Below are 20,188 nucleotides of genomic sequence, written 5' to 3'. Positions count from 1 at the left end.
TTTCTTCTTTCAACTACCCCATTTTGTTGAGGTGTTCTGGCAACAGAGAATTCCCTTTTAATTCCATGAATATTACAGAACTCACTAAACTCGTTTGATGTGAATTCTTCCCCTCTATCTGTTCTGAGGCACTTAATGTTTGAATCTTTTCATTTTGTACAAGGGATTTTAGATTCTTAAAACACTCAAAAGTTTCAAATTTATACTTTATAAAATATATCCACATCATTCTAGTTTAGTCATTAACAAATAACACAAAGTACCCTTCTCCTTAGACTGCCTGATTTCTAGTTGGACCACACACGTCAGCATGCATGATCTCCAAGGGCTTCGATGTAGAGAGCTCCTTTGTCTTGTGGCTAGTTCTGGTTTGCTTTCCATGTTGACATGGACCACATACTCCTTGATTTGGTTTGAACAGCCTTGGGATGTCTCATACAACTTTGATCTTGCTGATATTGATTAGATTTTCGAAGCTTTTATGTCCAAGACGCTTGTGCCACAGCCAACTTTCATCTGTCTAACTCAGGTAGCATTTATCTTCTTGAATCTTGTTCAAAATGTAAATGTTGTCTGGTGTTCTCACCCCTTTTGCCACAAGTTCCCCTGAGGCAGAGTTCCTTATTTCATAGTCTTTGGTGCTGAAGACAACCTTATGTCCTTGATCACAAATTTGGCTGACACTCAGGAGGTTGTGTTTGAGTCCATCTACTACCAGAGCATCTTGAACTTTTCCTTTTCCATTGATCAGAGTAACAGTTCCATTTCCTGCAATTCTGCCAGATCCACTTCCAAAGGACACATTCCCTTCCTTTTTTCTCAGTGAGACAAACTTCATTTTGTCTCCTGTCATGTGTCTGGAGCACCCACTCTCCACAAACCAATGATTTCCATTATTTTGAGCATATAGAGCCAGGCCGCATTTATCCATGCTGGAATTCTTACTACTCGTCTTTCTTCCTTTGAGTGGGTAGTATTGTTCATAGTGTCCATTATTGTAGAAGAATGAGCAAATCAGATCAAATTTGGTCAAGGGATCAAATGAATTGAAGGTTTTGATTTGTCCCTGCCTTTTGGGGGCATATGAATTCATTATTCAGTCCTTTAGCTTTGGTGTTTCACTTTTGCAAGCCATGAAATGTCTGGCTTGATGACTGAAGTTTTTATAGTGAAAACAATGTCCAAGAAAGATGGTTTTGTACCTATTGAAGCAGCCACAGTTTGAGTCGATTTCCTTCCTAGGAATTACTCCTCCCTCATTATTTGGATTTGATATGGGGCCTTGGTGGAGTATAGATTTGTATTTGTTGTAGTGTCCATGATTCGACTCCACATTCTTCTTTGGAATGATTCTCTCTTCATTCTTTGGATCTGGGATGCGCTTTTGATAACATACTTTTTCTTCTTTTGGATTGCAAGAAAGTGCATCAGCATAGCTTTTCGCACTATTATTAGTGCTTGAGGATTCTCCTTTGAAACATATTCTAGACTTGTCATGTTGAGGTTTTTTATTTTTTAGAATAGTCTCAAGTATTTGAGAGCTTTTACAGCCCTTTTTAATTTGCTCCAATTCCTTTCTCAGAGACACTATTTCAGCCTCACGTTCTTCACAAGTCTCTTCTTTTTCTTTTAGCTTTGCTTCCAAGAGATCTTCTCTTCTTCTTGTTTCCTTGTTTTTCACATTGAGAGAAATGATTTTATTCCGTAGTTTCTCATTTTCTTCAATGTCGCTTATTAACAGTTCATCTACATTTCCTTCCACCCCTGAGTCATCATCATCTGCGAGTGCCATGAATAATGTTTCTTGGCTTTCATCATGGTCACTTTCCTCATCTAATTTCTTTTTGATGACCATAAAATCATCCTCATCAGACTCATCTTGCTTAGAGAAGAAGTTATTCTTATTGAACCCTTTCTTTTTGTGTGCCATTCTTTTAGAATTTCCTTCATCATCAGTATCATGTTTATGAGGACATTTTGCTGCATACTAACCTATTTTTCCATGTTTAAAACAGATAACAAGGTACTTGCCTTTAAGCTTAGATCCTTTCTTCAGCTTTCGTACAAATTGAGCCAATTCAGATTCCACATCTGACTCATCACTACAGTCATTCCTTTCTTTCCCCTTCTTTGACTTTGAGGCCTTGAATGCTACATCTTTGGAGCTTGGGCTACCTTTCCTCATCTCATAGGCAGTGAGAATTCCATGGAGTTCATCCATTTTGAGGGTATCTAGATCCTTTGCTTCTTCTATAGCGCTTATTTTGGAGTCAAATCTGTCTGGAAGAGATCTTAATACCTTTTGAACAATGGTACTTTCTTTAATTTTTTTCATCCAATCCTTTCAGGGAGTTGACCATTTTAGCTACTCGGAGGAGGTATGCTGCAATATCTTCTTCATCTTCCATCCTCAGACTTTCAAATTGTCTTCTGTGAGTTTGAAGCTTTGCCTTCTTGACTTTTGAGTCTCCATCGTATAAGCCAACTAGCTTCTCCCACATTTCTTTGGCAGAGGTACAGTGCATGACTTTTGTAAACTCGGAATCAGTGATTCCACTAGTGATGGAGTTCAAGGCCTTTGCATTTGCGATGTAGGCTTTCCTCTCGTCTGGATTTGTTGGAAGATTGGTAGTCATTTGGTATTCATTTTGAAAAAAATGCCAAACTTCTGGTCCAAGGGACATTAAGTAGTAGGTCATTCTTTTTTTCCAAAAACCAAAGTTAGTGCCATCGAACAAAGGAGGTCTTCATGATGCTTCGTGATTTCTCATCATTGTTGCGTATCCTTCTTCAAGCTGTTAGGCTAGTATGAAGAAGCCTGCTCTGATACGAATTGTTGGAAATACTGAGGGGGGGGGTGAATCAGTATTTCTTTTTAATTGTTATAATTATTACCAAAATCATATATATATGTATATATATAGAACATAGAAATCAACAGCTGGAATTAATGCTTTTATTAGCACAAAACAGTGTAATGAAGTAAATACAATATAAGTATATATCTGGTTGTGATTAGTTGCCAAGCTCCAGCTTGGACTTCAGTGAGGCTTCAACCTCCAGAGCACCAACTCTGTTTACAATGGTTCTGCACTTAGGAGCACCAACCCCTAATGATGTCAGTCTTGTTCAATTTTGAGGTTTCAACCTCTTGGGCTCCAACCCAAACCTGGTATAAACTGGTATGCTACCGATCTTTGTTCTGCTGAGGTTCTCCTTTACTCTGCTGCCTTTGCCGCCTCTGCTGCTTATGCTGCCTCTACTACTTCTGCTGCTTCTCACTCTTGTTATTCACCACCACAACAACAACCACATTTCTTTGTTTTTCATGTTTTATTCATTCCCCATGCCTCTGTCCATTCATTTCCACTTACACCGCCTCTTAGGCTTCCTCCTCATCGTCGCAGCTTCCTCTGCACTGTGCGAGTTCACTGACTCTCTAGGGACATGTAGATTCATTTGACAGGTCCAAACAATCCACGGAGAACACATCTTCATGTTTACCATAACAGTGCTCCTTTTGGCAATGATTGCAGGCATACACAGAGTTTTTTTCACTAGTTTAACGGAGATGTTGTGTCCTGATCACAATCATAATCGCCATGATTCACCCCTTTTAATTGATGTTCATCCTTATGAACCATCGAAATAGCCACCATAAGCCTTTCGGCCTAAAACACCCTGCACAAGCCAAATATCTCATTATACATAGAATATGAGAAAAAAACAGTCAAAACAGCGAGAGGGCGAACTTCAAGAAACATTACACCCGCACCTATTCCTGTATCGGGTCCAGTCCATATCGCAATCAGTGCCTTAGTGTGGCAGTTCTTCATAATATGAGATATGTGATGGATGTGATGACATATTAGGTCATATTGTAATGTGTGGCGGGTCCGCGTGCATATGCATCGCAGTTGGGAGTTGCCCTTGGTGGAGGTCTGATGTGATATCGCTATCGGCGATCGCAATGGACCGCTTGACATATTATAGTGCCTGCTTCCGAAGTGCCGATGCGATTATCGTTGTCGGTGATTGCAAGTCACACAGGGTCAAGGCTCGATGTTAACGTAGACCCCTCATAGCGATGCGATGTGCCGGACCCGATACAACTCAACACTCCCATGTATAGAGTTCTAAGTCCACAATCTGCCTCTCATAGTGTATTTGCCCTAGAGCCAAGTCTTCTGCCTCTGATAGTGTTAAGCCTATGTATATCGGCTTTCTGTCCGCTGATAGTGTTAAAGCATGCATACATGGGTTTTACGGGCCCGATAGCATAAATGTATATATATATATATATATATATATATAAGGTTTTGCGCCTCCAATAGTGTAAAAACACATATGTATGATATATGCTCCTCTGCCTGTATCTGCATGCATATAGTTCTTTTGTGGCCTGATAGCTCCCGATAATATACATGCACCCATTGCTCCTCTGATGGCTCTGTCTGCTTCCTTATAGCTCTGCTTGTTCCTCTGTTGCTTCGATGGTTGTCTGTGTCCTTTGTTGGCTCTATTTTCTCCTATACTTTGCAATATGTGTCTGGTATATATATATGGCTCCTCTGTAGCTCCGATAGCTCTATTTTGGCATATATGGTCCCTGAACGTTGTTTAAATGCATGCATAAATATATATATCTGAGGTTTGCTCCTCTTGGCTCCGTCTGCTCCTCTTGGCTCATTCTATCTGAGTTCTGCTCCTCTTGGCTCCGTTTGCTCCTCAAATATTGCCATATTGACATCAATGACAATTTGTGTCCAACAATGCATATAGCATGAGAGTGACTTTGAGTTAAAAGGATTAAAACATCAGTGGGACCCAGGGGTAAGATGTCTAAGTGGATGACATGTCTCCTGGGGGCATTGTTGCTGATGTGGATGGTTGTTTGATGTGTTCCGTTGATTCCATTTCCTTAAGGTTTCCAAGGAGATAGAATCCATTATAGTGGCCTCTCTCATCACATGTTTTCTACGACTGGTTGGTTGCTTGGGTGGACCTGGGAGGAGGGGTTGTTACACCAATGGAGACTATTACATCCTAAAAAACTCCCTCATGAGCCACTATGGATCTATCTTTAAGTTGCAGCATTGTAGTGGTCTTTCTTAAGGCTCCTTGGAGGTTTAGTTTTAGCATGGTTTATTTAGTCATCACATTGATGGCAGCCCCAATATCAATCAAGGTATGAGGGACAATGATGCCATTAATGTGCACATCTACTACTGGACTTCCAGGGTCTAAATATTTTGGACAAATCACTCTCCCCAACATCAAATCGGATAATTGACCAATAACATTGATGGTGGGGGTGTCTCTTTGTCGGCCGGATAAATCATTCTTGCAGACAAGATGATCTCCCTAGTATCAATAGATATCTAGCGACAAGCAGAACAAGCAAATCTACCTTTCTCTAAATATTGTGATTTATAAATAAAAACCAAGAGGTGTTTTAGACCCTACCTTAAGTCCAACACTAGTTTGTGGCAGCCATGCTTCGACCGTCCGAACGAGTTTCTTTTTGAGAACCTGCAATCACAAACAAGCACACATCAAATAACACCTGCATAGCTAATATAATAAATCATATTCATCATGGTGATCAAGGAATCCATGAAATAAACCATAAAACACAGCTTATTGAGAAAAATAAACTTGATTGTATTAACTTTGAAAATAGAAGAACTTTACAACCTTTGGTGCCTTGATGTTGTACAAGCTCCTCCCAGGGTCCAAGCAGGAATCTCCTCTACTTTGACAAGCCTCACACTCTTCCCAATGAGATCAAAAAGGGTATGTAATCTCTCCTCTCAAGCTCAATTAGAAAGACTAAATTCCAACAACATTTCACCTCAAAAATATTCAGCTTTCAGCCTCCATAGTAACCAGCCCAATGCCTCATTTTATAGTGCAAAGGAAGGAAGTTACAGGTCCACCTATGAAGGGATAGAGTCCTCCTTCAAAGGGATAAGCTGCTCACATCAAGGGGTTAGCTCCTTAAGGTATGGGATGCATGAACCTTAAAGGAGCGAACTTGCCACCTCAAGATTCCCTCTAGAAGCTTCCAGAAATAACCCAAAGTGAGTTTTTAAGAATGTACTTGCGCCTTTTTTACTTTTACAGGGGTCTGCACCCATTACACAGAAATAGAGCGGTCAGGTACGCAGGGGACATGACCAGTAGGTGCGGGACCACAGGTAATGCTAAGAGAAAGTGTGGAACCAGAATTTTAGAGACTTTTAAGGGCTTTCTCTTATTTTTCAAGGCTTGACATGACGAATTGAGGTTTAAGACTTGCATAGGAGGAAAGTATGAGTGGTGATAGACTCACATTGATTGCAGAATGTCATGGTGACAATATTTTGCGCAACACTCTTTTTCTCCTATCAAGGTGTTTGAAACATTTCTCTTTGATAAGCTTATTATAGATGGGAACATCCTTGATAGCTTGGAGGAGGGGTATTTTAACACACAGATTCTTCAATTCTCTTAGAAGTTCAATCTCTTCTGGGGTGTGCTAGTTAGGATGGATCAATCTCTCAAGAAAAGGAGGTGGATTTACTTGAGCAGTACTCTCTTCCTTTTCATCTTCAAGTTCTTCAGTTGGAGATGGAGGTTGGTTATCTGGAAGCACTCTTCCAGACCTGAGGTTGATTTCTTGAATCTCCATAGCATAGGTAGGGTAAGATGTCTCTCCACTGTAGATCTATTTTGCGTACTTGTTATTCGGGTTCAGATTGGGTTGAGCAGGCATCTGAGGTTGCTTTAGTGGATCAGGATGAGTGAGTTGTGGTTGAGGTGGAGGTGGAGGCAGTAAAGTAGGAGGTTGGTTGAGTTGAGGCCTCCACCCTTGTGATGGGTTATTCCATTGAGGAGGTTGAGAAGCATATAGCTAAAATGGTTGATTGATAGGTTTGGGAGGATACTGAGGAGCACAAGGCCAAGAAGGAGGTGTGAACCATGATGGATGAGTGGAAGAGTACTAGGGTGGCAAGGGTGCATTCTGGTTGGGATGGTAATAAGAGTAAGATGCACCTTACATTCCCTTATGGTATGTCTGAGTTCCTTAAGGCCTCCTTAGATTTATAAAGCAGAGTTGCTAAGCCCCACCTTCTGCCCCTTAGTATACAACTTTTGAACAAGGAAAAGAAGGGCATTTATTTGTGGCATGGTTTTCCTCACAGATTGAGAAGACCTTTATGACATTTAATGGGCATTCATTTATGGGGTTCCTTCTAGGGCATTTAGGGCAGAAAATAGCTAAGGATCTCTCTGCTTCCTCTTGTCTCCTCTTGGTCTGCATGGTATCCATTTGCAAAGAAAAAGTATGCAGCATTTCACTTTTAAATTCCTCCAACATGTTCCCAATCTCATTCTTGATGGATGTTGTGGAAGGAGAGGAACTTGCCAAGGCCTGGTTATCCCTACCCTTCTTCCTAGTGGCCCTAGAGTGATTTTTGAACATTTTTTTGATATAATCATAGGATAATTGATAGATGTCTTCCCCAGACAACATGTTGAGGGTTTCCAGCATTTCCTCCTTGATCCCTCAAAGAAGAACTAGCTTGAGTGATTCAAGATAAAGGGTGCATATGTCCCTCCTATAACTGAGTTGAAATATCTCCTCATAGTCCTCTAGGGATTCATCAAGTCCAAGAGTCATTCTAAATAATTCTTCCTTGGTTTCTTTGGACCTACAGTAGTCCTTGTACTTTCTATTAAAGGCTTGTTACATTTGAGCCCAGGTAGTGATGCTCCCCAAGAAGACCCATAAACTAGCGCAAGGTTGCATCCTTAAGGGTAGATGGGAATAATTTTAGCTTATGGTCATTAGAGGCCCTACAGACAACAACAAATTCAAACATTAAAGTATCAAGATCCTCACAAGTTAATCCATGGAAGTGTGGAAGGGTAGTAGGGCTTATATTCTTCATTTTATCCTCTCCATTAGTCTCTTTGATTGGGAAAACCTCATTGTTCCTTTTTTTAGCCATGGGTTGGGTAGGTGAAATGGGTTCTTCTTCTACCCCAATAGGTTCTTCAAAGATCTCAGTTTGCTCACCTAAAGGGTTTTCTACCTCCCCTGTAGTCAGAGGGGGAAGTTGACAGTCACCGAAGAAGAGTGAAGGTTAAATGTTTGAGGGTGTGGGGGTTTTTGGTAAGAATTTAACTTGAGTATTATATTCCTATGAAGCATGAAAGAAATTGTTTTCTTATTTTGTGTGATTTTTTCAAAAATGAATGCAAAACATAAAGTAATTCTTAAGAAAAAATAACATCTACCTAAACACCTCCCCGGCAACAACGCCAAAAATTGGTGATCCCAGGTATTACACCAAGAGTGTTGTAACTCCCAAGGGATCTAAAACTCTATTTATCAAACTGGGGTGTGTACAAACTTTGAGGTGAGAGTGCTATATACACAATAGATTGGATTCTACTCATGCCACCCTCAACTAGGACATTTGATCAATAATGCTCCTAGACTATTATTTCTACTGAATTGGAAGGAAACTAACTAATGAGTGTGCAATTCAAAAGCTAGCTCTAATGACAAAAAGGAAAATTATTTTTAAACCTCAACTTGTAGATGCTATTAACTTGTAAATTCTACTGGATCAATTCATGAAAAGACAAGAGCTACACTACTTGCAGAAAGGGAACTACATTATCTTGCAATCAACCATCTAGCTACCAAATCCACTTGCAGACATGAAACTAACCTACCAAATCATAACTCAAGATTTCATGCATCATCTATCTAGCTCACACTTGCATATAAATCAATGTTCTATTTGTGCTAAATTTGTGATAAAGAAACTAATGCTATTCTATTTTGCAGTGAAGGAAAAGGATGGTTGGAATGGCCTAGGTGTTTCCCTTGATCATGGAGTCCTATTTGGGGGTCAACCTACTTCTAAAATAAGTCAAAATTGCATCACAGGTCAAAACAGAAGGTGAAACAGGCTGCTACAGACATGCTACAGGAGGTTGGGTATAGGTGCCCTGTATTCCTATCGGAAGGCCTGTAATGCTACAAGAAGGTTGTTGATAAGGTTTAGGAGGTGGGAATAATGAGTTCAAGGGATGGTAAGGTGGATGGAGGTTGTGGTAAATGGATGAAAGGTGGCCAACACCCCTAGGCAAGCTCAAAACCTTAGGAAGGCATGTTTTGAACTAGGAGAGTTGCTCACGACGACCTAAGGGAATGAGCTCAAGAATAGAATTTTGGGATTCAACAAAGAGAGTGAATAAGTCTAGGATGGAGATGGTTAAAGGACCCTTTCCTATAGATCCAAACAACCCTACAACGTCACATGCACATACTCTTTTATCATTGAAAAACTAAAATAACTAATAGAGGAAAAGATGAGTCGAATTTAAATACCAATTAATCTATGCCAAAAACTCCTATCTAGTCAATAAATCAACTCCTAAGCTATAGTAAACATATGAAAACCAAGATGAATAATACATACCTTCTTCCAAGAAATCATTAACATAGCATTTTTGGATTGTGATTATAGATTCTTCCTTTCATGCTCCCATGTGAGAGATGAGATAGAGTTTGCAATCACAAGATTTTTGAGGGGTTATGTTCTAATGAAATGCTAAAAAATAATAAGCATTCTACGCTAAAAAGAAATACCAATACATAAGAGGGACCTAAGCCACTGTTGTTGGGCCCAAACCTAAGAGCCTCAGCCCTCTCGAACTAACTCAGTGATTGATCAATAAGAAACTTGTCATTATCATTGTAGCAATGTCAAATACATCACATAATGAGTCAAAAATAATAGTATCAAATGCTTAACCTTGATAGTTTCCCAGCTGAGAACAAAGTTCGAATCCTAACGATCTCTTTGGCATGTTTATTTATACAAGAGGGTAGCTACTAACAACTCCCTAGAAAATAGGAATGTTTGTCTCCCAAAACTCAAGAAGGGTGGATCTTGATCTTCTTTAACTACACTTGCTTGGCTACCAATGACCTCGAGCTGATGAGAGAGCGTGTGGTGACTTTGGCTAATTGAGGGAGTTAAGGAGGTGGACAACCTCCTAGAATCTCTCCCTGTTGTCTACTCTGAGCTCTTGCATTGAAATTGTCTAAAAAATGCTCCATTTACTACATTTAAACCATATTAGGCCATATGACATAACAAAACATCTTTTACCCCTCTCACTAAGCATAATATAACAAAAAATGTAAATAAATGTGAGAAAGATATATTTTTAAAGCTGGAGGATGGAATTATGACCCTTATGATGTACCTATTGATGAGCCTCATCACACTCAATTCCAACTGTCCAACAATATACCATTTTTGCATTGATGGAAACACCTCATCACATCTCCAATTGATGGCCAATCCTCATGTTGCTTCCACACTTCTCCTTGCATGAGCCACCAATGGCTTTCGCTCCTCTACATGGGCCATCACAACTTTCTCTACCATAATTCCCTCCCCCTTTGACATCAATGGAAAAGGGATACAATCTTCTTCTTCTCCCTCATGCAATCATTGTCTCTCAATGACAAAGAGTCTGGTTATCGATGTGCATTTTACTCTGTTGACTTCTCTTCAAGGGTTGATAGCTACTACTGCTCTAAAAACTAGACATATATGATATGCTCCCCCTGAACATATTATTCCTCCTCCTTGATAATATTCCAGTTCTAGACACCTTACGGTTGTTGGTTGAGTACTTTCTCTACCAATGCATCTTCTGTACTAGTTAAAAAAGGAAACTGATACTAATTAACACTTCTCATGGTATTGTTGTTGCATGCATATACCAACCATTAAATATGCATTCCTCTTGTTATTCACTATTGTTGCTACTACTGGGGTTGTGCTTACTCCTCCTGAGCATCTACATTAATCAACTCTGCTCCTCCTAAGATTATGTTACTCCAAAAAGAGACTACTTCTTAACTGTCACCAATTTTACCAAAAGGTTGATACAAATTGGACAATGTAACAAGCAAGCTCTAATATCTCCTTCTCAAAGAAAATTCCCATTTTCACAAAAGGTTGCTTCATACTAACCTAGACCACCAATTTCTATAACAATACCAATTGAAGGCTAAGGGACATTCAAAGCATGTACCCATTGTATTTTATGAACACAAGACCACTAGGTAGAATCAAATTCACAACTCAAATGAAATAAGGGTATTTCACCCAAGATGCAAACCTTTTATTCCTAAACTTGGGTATTCCATGAGTTAGATGTCACTCATAGTGATTCCACTTCCCCTCTACCTACAGGTTTTGGTCCCACTATTATGCCAGAATAGGAGGTTTCCCAATCCACCATTGCGATTCCCCCTCTTGATTTCGAGATCATGGATAGTTATGCCCCTATTCTCTAACTTTCGTTATCTGTAGGATCGATCTATCGAGACACTATTGACATTTCCTATTGTGATTCTGTAGAACCTTGTTTGACGAATACTTTGGTCTCAACATTGGTAGATGTCACATCTATTGGTCATATATCTCCCCTTTTTTATGATGCGCATGTGAACCTTGTTTCTCATGAATATGCCTCAGGTAGGTCCTCTTCATCATCTGTTTTCTCTTCCTCCCATCTGGAAGCCATGACCACCCCTAATTATCCTTGGGATGATATGCAACATCACACATACTTCCTTCTGCAGCAAACCCATGATCAATATGTTGTGGAGTTCAAAGACTTCATCCATGGTGAGGTCAATTGGTTCAATAACCCCTTACTTCGAACCCAAGAATTTGAACCACATCCACCTTGTGGCTATTACATTGCCTCGCAATGTTTGGGTAAGGGGGAATCTACTTTTGAGAGTCCAGGAGAAGCAATTCTCCCAAACCCTCCTTGTGCATCCGGTAGTGTTAACTTTAGTACAATTATTCTTTCCCATTCAAAAGAATCTCTAGAGTCCCATATCACTCTAGATTGCCTTAGGGATGATCAAATTAATCATTCCTCCATCTTACATCAACAACCTAGTCCCTTAGACATTGTTGTTGTTCAACCACCAGTCGTTTCGGTGAGCATAAGTTCATTATATCCAAAGCCACTCTTTGGATATAGTGACACAATGTATGCAAACCCAGAAATTTAGTCCATTTGACTCATATATGCAGTGCCAAATGAGATTGGTAATCCATCATTTCCTTTCTCTGACTGTATATATCCACTCTTTCCACAATAATACATCCATAACATAAACAAATGGTCAACCACATCATCAAAATGTGTTTGGAGTCCACTACTCCAAATACAGCTGGTATCCCCATAGCATACTACATTTATCCATATAAACTAGGGGGCACATATGCCCTATATCTTCTCATGATCCTCCACGGGATCTTGTGCTAGTAGGGTTGAATGCTTGTATCCATTATTTGAGCACTCAAAACACAATGGCACTTCACAAATTCATCCAGCTAGGGCACATCATTCCCACCTAATCAGTCCCCTCCACCATCACATGTGGGGGGGCAGTATCCCATGCTTGGAGGCACGATGGCCCCTGGCCACCTTCTCACTTGATTCACATAAGTCTCATCCTAGGCTCCAACAATATAGGTATGATAGATTATCCTCTTATTCCTTGGATAGTTTGTCCTACCGACCTCTCTGGCAAGCCATATATACATCACATATCATAGACGCTTGATACCATATTTTCAAACATTTTACTCTATTTGATGCCACATTTACCATCTAGCCCCCATGTTTGACTTGGTGGGTGGGGATGATCCTAGACCTATTTTAGTAGTTCATTCTTGTATTCCTTTCTTACCTTGGTTCTTCACCAGGAACCACCCTTCCAAGAAGAATAAGGCAATTTTTAGACAAGTAAGGCCACCTACCTAAAATTTTCAAATTCAGATTCTGACGGTCGGTTTGTCCACTACGATATCCTCCATATTTAGGGGAAAGTGGTCTATCGAACAACCCGCTACACCTCACTGTACTTTTGCATCCCTAACTACTATGTTTCTAACCTATTTTCAATTACCTATTAGATATGATGACAAAAACAACATTATTATATCATGTCATCAGAACACCACTACTCCCTTTACTTATGAAAGGCACACCTTCTCCTCCTCTCCAAATTCTATAATAGTTCACTATGCAAATGAATTGGATTTGGGGGCAAGAAGCCCTTTTATAGGAAAAACCATAGTTTTTTCTACCATCCATTGTGACCAAACCTTAGCTCGGTTTAATGAACCCTAAACACTATTGGAAATATCTCACCGAGTTCTATAATGGGTCTCTCTTTGTTTTTGGTAATTTGACACTTCACCAGGAAGCCATTTTTTCCACGAGCACTCACTTTACCGCCCATTAAAATCGAATTTCTTCGTATGATCCGAATGTACTCTAGTACCACTTAACCTTTGCACTGGTCGACCCACATGTCAATTTTCGTGATGAGTAACCATTTTTACTCATGTTTTTATGGTACCCTTTGGGCCTCCCCCCATGTGGAAGCATCATTGAGTCACCCTTGTTCAAAGCATCAAAGGTGTTTCACCCTTACATATATGGAGTCCATTTCAAGTCCCCTTAAGTCTAGTTACAATATTCTGTACATCTTTGTGTCACATTCATCCCATTGTGCTCATATTTGGCCTCCAACTATATTCCTCCCTCTTTGAAAAGCCTATGTCTGAGTAATTTACAATCCCCTCTAGAATAAAGTCAGTCACTGCCAAATCAAACATGCATATAATAATCTGACAAGGGAAGTCATCATTCCACCTCTCATTTTGTATCCTTCCATCATCATCCCTAGTGTTATTCCATCAGTCACATTGCTATGACCCTCATGTCCTTGTTGAGGAATCCTCATTGCCTCACCTCTAGTAGGCCCTTTTTTGTCGACTTCAACACATTTATTCTAGGAGAGTGGTCTAAAGGACGATGAACTTTGGTTCTAGATTTTATCATTGTTTGGTGCCTTAGATCAAGTAAAGAGAATCATCATTTTCCTTTGACTTGGTTGTTTCTCTTGTGCTTGACTTCAGCTCATTATCGCACGATCAAGAATTGTACACTTAATGGTCATGTGATCCATAAGATTGTACCAGTATTTTCTGGGTGTGTGTGATATTTTCCAAACCTCGTGAAGGGGTGTTCCTTCAGGTACACCCCACATGCCCGGATGTTAGCCAATCATGATCCAGCCTCAGATGCAGTTCCACATATTTGATGGGTTCGGTTTTTGGTGCTTGCAGATGATCCATTCAGATCTCCAGAGCTCTTTCTTGTGTTGTGTTATCACAAAACCCAACCCTGATAGGCTGCTGATCAGGAAGACTTTGAGTAACTATTTCAAACCAAACTTTTGGCTAAGGCTTAGCCTCCTCAACCTGAGAGGGCTCTCTCACTAGGTTAAAGATTTTAGTTTAAAGATTAGATGGCTAACTCTATGAAAAAACAAGTGAAAAAGTATAATCGTTGAACACAATCAATAAACATCCATTGGGCTTATGGAGTCAGAATATGTTTCAATATCACAACAAGATTAGCTTAACATGGAAGTCAGGGCATAAAGAGTCTTAATGTATCAGCAAAACAGAGAAATAATGTAAGGAACACAGTCTATAAACACATGAAGGAAGTTAGAGCATTGCCAATGAATTCTAAGTAACATGTGTTCATACCACTACAAGTGAGTAAATGAAGAAAACCATGAGAAAATCAAACATTAAAACTCTCTTCGGAATCCTGATTAGTGAAGCCAAAATCTCTGTATTAACATGAAAAACACAGTCTCCCACAATGACACAGTGTGACTGTTTCTTTTGAAAATTGCCAACCCTGAGGCCTTCCACCTCTTGTCCTTTATAAATTTTTCATTACAATCTTGGATTCCCTGATCTAACATGAGGGGAATTCGAATTTCCTATCTTGACACCTATTCTTTCCTAAAACAAACTATTAATTACAAGTAGCAATTATCTAACAGTCTTAGAGTCCTAATACAATTAGGATTAGAATTCCTTATTATTATAGTAACAACTTAAACTAGGAAATAAATTCGATGTTTGACAGCTGCTCCTCCTTAACTTTGACCTTGGTGATGACCATAACCCTGCTACTGGCCTTCAATAACTTCTCCTTTATCTATCCTGAAAACTAGGAAATTGTCCCTTGCAGTGCAGTCTTACTCTTCAATGATGTTCCTCGAATCTCCTACTGACCAAACTAGACCCTTTAATCATATAACACATGTTGAATTTAGCCATAGAACCCTGCTCTTACACTTGTGCCAAAACTAAACTCCTTGAAGTTGCCTAAAGAAAGTCAAACTAGATGAGCTATGAAATGAACTGTTGTTTTTGTAGCACAAGGATTAGTTCTTGCTTATATCTTTCATTCCTTAAGTTTTTCTTCACTTAGGCTTTAAACCTTCTTAAATGATCTCCTTGCATTTTTGCAGCAGCATCCTTCTTCAAAAATAACCCCTTTCTTCCTTTGAAGATTTACCAAAAAGAACAAAACTGCACCTACAACAGTTTCGTAGCACGCTACGAAACTGTTGTGCATGTCACCTACAGCAGTTTCGTAGTGCGCTACAAAACTGCTGTGTGAATTAATTTACACAGTTTTTTTCCCAAAACTTTCCTTCTAAGGATTCTTCATAGCTATTTCATTATGTAAATATGCCATTACCCATCCATGAAAACAACTTCAAAAAGTAATGTCTTCAAAAAGAAATGTCTTTGTTTCAACCAAAATTGTATTAGTGTTTCATCACTTACTACCCTGTTTATTTGTGTTGAGGCTGACCTCCACACTTGCTCAGCTGAATTTCCAGGTCTTTAATTTGTATTTTCATCACCCTGATATATGTTCTTAGTCTGTCATTAATCCATCTGATATACCTTGCTTCCTTAATTGCAGGGATAGTCCAGGTGAAGTATTGAGCATCTCTGCTAATTACTTTCAGTTTTGAAACTTTTCTTTCTTCCCACATGGCCTTTATTCTTTTGAAATTGGCTTTTTCAGATGCATGTTCCTTGCCCTTTTATTAAGTTGGGTAATCTCCAGATTGGCAAGCTTTAATTTCCTTTTGACTTCCTCATATTTATTTTCTTCTTCTTGAGTATCAACTGCTCTGTTTCTGTCATCTTCGTGCATGAGTGATGGTTGCACTACTGGAACTACGAGCTCTTCACGAAATCCCGATATCTCCCCTGTCTCACTTACCTCTAGCTCTACCTCCTGTAACCTTTTGGACTACCTAGTCACAGGCCTTCTGGGCTTAAAAACAAATTCTGAAACCTGATCATCAAACTATAGCTTTTTGGAGGATTTCATCTTTTTTTACTTGCTCTCACCTAATTCAATGAAGTCTGCTTGGACCAGAGGGGACTCCTCAATGTCAATTTCCTGGAGAAGATCATTCAAATTTCCCTTTGAGGCTGGGCTTTCATTAGTGACCATTGTTTTACCCTTTTCTTTGGCTATTTGGCTTCTAGTTACCCTTCTCTGGACTGTTTCACCAATGGACTGCTCTTGTGCTGCTTCTTTAATCTAAACCTTCTTCTTCTGTGACTACTAAGGAGTATCTTGAATAGCCAATGGTGTTCTGGTCACTGGCTCCTTAACTTGTTTTCTGGCCTTCATTTTAACAAACCTGCTTGACCTTTCTTCTGCATGGTGACTAATCATTGGTGGTGATATTTCCTTAGCCCTAGGGCTAAGTCTTGTTTCAGCTTTAAAACCAGACATGAAGAGAAATGTAGACCAGTCTCTATTTACCTTCTGAAGTTCATGCAAGACCATTAATTTAACTAAGCCATGATGGAACAATGATGTTTCACATGCCTCTTTCTTCAACTGTATTTTATCAGACATCTTGCCTAAGCTTCGAAACAGAAATAAAGGTAGATCTAGAGATATTATGCCAGTGAAATGCAAAAGGAGTTTGAAATGGTAAGAATACACCTTGTGGTATCTTCCTTCACAGGTGAAATACCTTTGTATGCATGAGAGTAAGTTGGCAAATGAATCTTTGACATAACCCCTTGGCACTGCTTTAGTTAAATCTATGTCTACAAACTTTGGCTTCAGGAATATCTTGCAGGGTGCCATTTCAAACTTGAAATTCTTAAACCACTTTTCCTGACCTCTAGGAATTTCTGTGACTAAAGATATCACTTCAGGAGAAATTGGCAATTCTAACACCCCAATCTTTGTATGTAAACCTGTGAAGTTAAGAGCAAATTCCTTAGTCACCTGGCTATGTCCTCCCTATAGTTTCTCACAGAACCTCCAGCAACCTACTTTTTTGAAAGCTTCTTCCACTGTTTTATCCTTTGTGAGGGCATCTAAGCCTTCAGGTTCAGTTCTCAGACAACGGCCTGACCTGTGATTCTTTATTTCTTCCGACATTTCTCCAGATAGAACAACCTGGAAGAAAATGCCTTGCTTAATTAAAAAGCTGCCTCGCTTGAATTTGATGAAGAGTTGCCCCGCTTGAAACTTGTAGAAAAATTTTGGTCTCTGCTCACTTTGGGCTTGTTTACTTTGAACTTAAGAACAGCAGCAAGTGTCTCTTGCATGCATATGAGCAAGATCAACACGGATATGACCAGGATCAACTAACCTTTTCCTCTTTTGAAATTTGAAATGACTGCAGACAAATGACCCCTAACGAATCTAATGATGGATATAAATGGTTGCATGTAAGTGGTAAGGTTCATAGACTGACACCTGATGATGAAAATCTAACGGGTTTTGGTGGATTTGACAGTTAGACTTGATTGAACACAAATCCACGATTTCATAGCGCATCCAGTGTAAATTCGGGGTTTTACGCTACAAAAACACCTAACTACGAATCCCCGATTTCGTAGCGCAGGTAGTGTAATTTCAAGAATTTGCGCTATGAAAATGCCTAGATAGTTTCATAGCGCGTTCAAAAGTTTGAAATGACCAGACACATGCAACTTAAAACATCATATGGGATCCATAAGGGGTAAAACAAGGTTGTTGAACTTTATTTGATGATGGAAATGAGACTTCAACCCTATGATTTAGACTCTAAAAACATAAAAATGACTTGACGATGACTGACACAACAATTTAGAAACCATGTAGGTTGTCCAAATTTTTTTAAGAAATTTTTACAATGATAACATGCTGCACGGCTTTTTTGGTTGTGATTCCCCCTCACCATGTCAGCTTGAGGAGCATTATGTCTCATGTACTCAAATCAACAAACGTTATTATATTCAGTCCTGGCCTCTGTTTTCCAATCACATTATGTATATGGGACCCATTGTATTATTTTATCACTTTCTCGCCCATTGATGCTAGCATATCATGTATCATGTACTTTGTAGCTCAGTCCCACATTGCTAGGCTCACCATTATTATTTGTACTAAGTTATCTCGGTGGGTATGGGTATGCCTCCCTTGTCTCATTTGAGATCATGTACTCCAAAATAAAATGAGACTTATATCATCTTAGTAGGTCTTGCCCCCTCCATTCCTCCATCCTTCCTTGCATTGTTTCAAATATATATCTCTCTCTCCCCCTCCCTCTCTCTCTTTCTAACTCCCCTTTGGTGTCTCGTGGAAGTTTATCCTACAACGTATTTTGGTCATACGATTTTCTCATGATGCTTGTACGTTGGGGGGAATCTGTTATCACCTAAAAAATGATCACCTAGCCATTTCTAACTAGGTGGATCGAAATACACCATGTAAGATTAATTTTACCGTAGTAAAATGACTTTCACTATAGGAAATAATTTAGTAAACCATTTTTGTTAAATTATTTCCATTTAAAATAAAATAAAAACCCCCACGAGAATAATTGGATAGATCATTATTTAATTAATTTTATCTAGAAATAATGATTAAATCATTATTTGATCATTATTTCTCAACATGTTTGACTAAATCACCTTGAAATAATTAAATAAATCACTATTTATTTATATTCCTTATTCTTATTTTCAGAATAATTGTTAAATCCTTATTTAATAATTATTTCAAATTCACACTTTTTTTAATCCTTGGAAAGTGATTAATAATTCAATTTAATTGTTAATTACATCAACCATTTTCTAAATGAAGATATTTGACCATTTTGAATATCTTTTCCCTCTCCAAAAAATATAATAAAGTATGCCTAACGGTTAGATCTTGATTTGGTCAATAATATTTTATTATTTTCAAATTTCTAATCCAAGCCAATACTTTGCTATAAACAGGAGAGTTTTCCATTCATTCTTCACCATGATCATTATCATCATCACCATTGTCATCTTATGCCATTTGAGCTCCCACTTGAGTTCTATTTTGTTTTGGGTTTTTTTCATATTGGGATAGAGAAACAGATAGCTGAAGCACAAGGACATCAGAGGACCCATTCCACGAAAGGGGATTTACAGACCCATGTTGTAAATCTTCTTCACCGTGTGTTATTAATAAAAATTTTATTCATTTAAAGTCTTCTTCTATTGGGTTATTGCATTAGTTATTTCTTGTTGTCCTATGTTTTAGATTGCACGTGATTTTTTTGCTGCAAGGTTTTCTTATTTTGTCATTGCATATCTAAAGTGTAAACATTCACATCTTGTTGTTAGGGTCACTTGTAACCAGTGACTTAAGTGAATTATTTTTGTTACACTTGCTAAGAATTTTCATACTAACAGAGGTTCGATCCATTGCGACAACTGTGATCAGGAGGGGCATGTCGCAAGAGACGACCCGCTACCCAAAAGACCTCGATGCTCTTAGTGCAGGGTTAACACACATGCAATAGAAGATTGTTTAGATTTGATAGCTAGATGGGAAGATCACAACCGCCAAAGGGGAGAAAACTTAATCAATGTTGAGCCAAGGCTGCTAGAGACACCTCTCTCAAACATCAACATAGTCACCTATGGAGGGAAGAAGACTGGGACTGAAGTTGGAACCATTGATCAGCCCATAATCATAAAATCGGCCTCACCAAAATGCTCATATGATTTTTAATAGCAAAAGTAGTAGTATAAAGAGGATGCATAGAATTTTAAAAAATTAACTTTAAGCGATGGATCTCCAGGAGAACAACCAGGATTTTCAAAAGCTAGGAGCTCAGATCTACCACAATATAATGTTTGATCCATAGCAGAATAGTTCAGGATATTTTTGAAAATTATGAATGATGAACATATTC

The sequence above is a fragment of the Pinus tabuliformis genome, chromosome 4_1 (genome assembly GCF_031772625.1).
Source record: "Pinus tabuliformis cultivar Carrire ecotype Pingquan chromosome 4_1, CPIR1, whole genome shotgun sequence".
NCBI lineage: Eukaryota > Viridiplantae > Streptophyta > Pinopsida > Pinales > Pinaceae > Pinus > Pinus tabuliformis.
Note: the sequence above shows the minus strand (reverse complement) of the source record.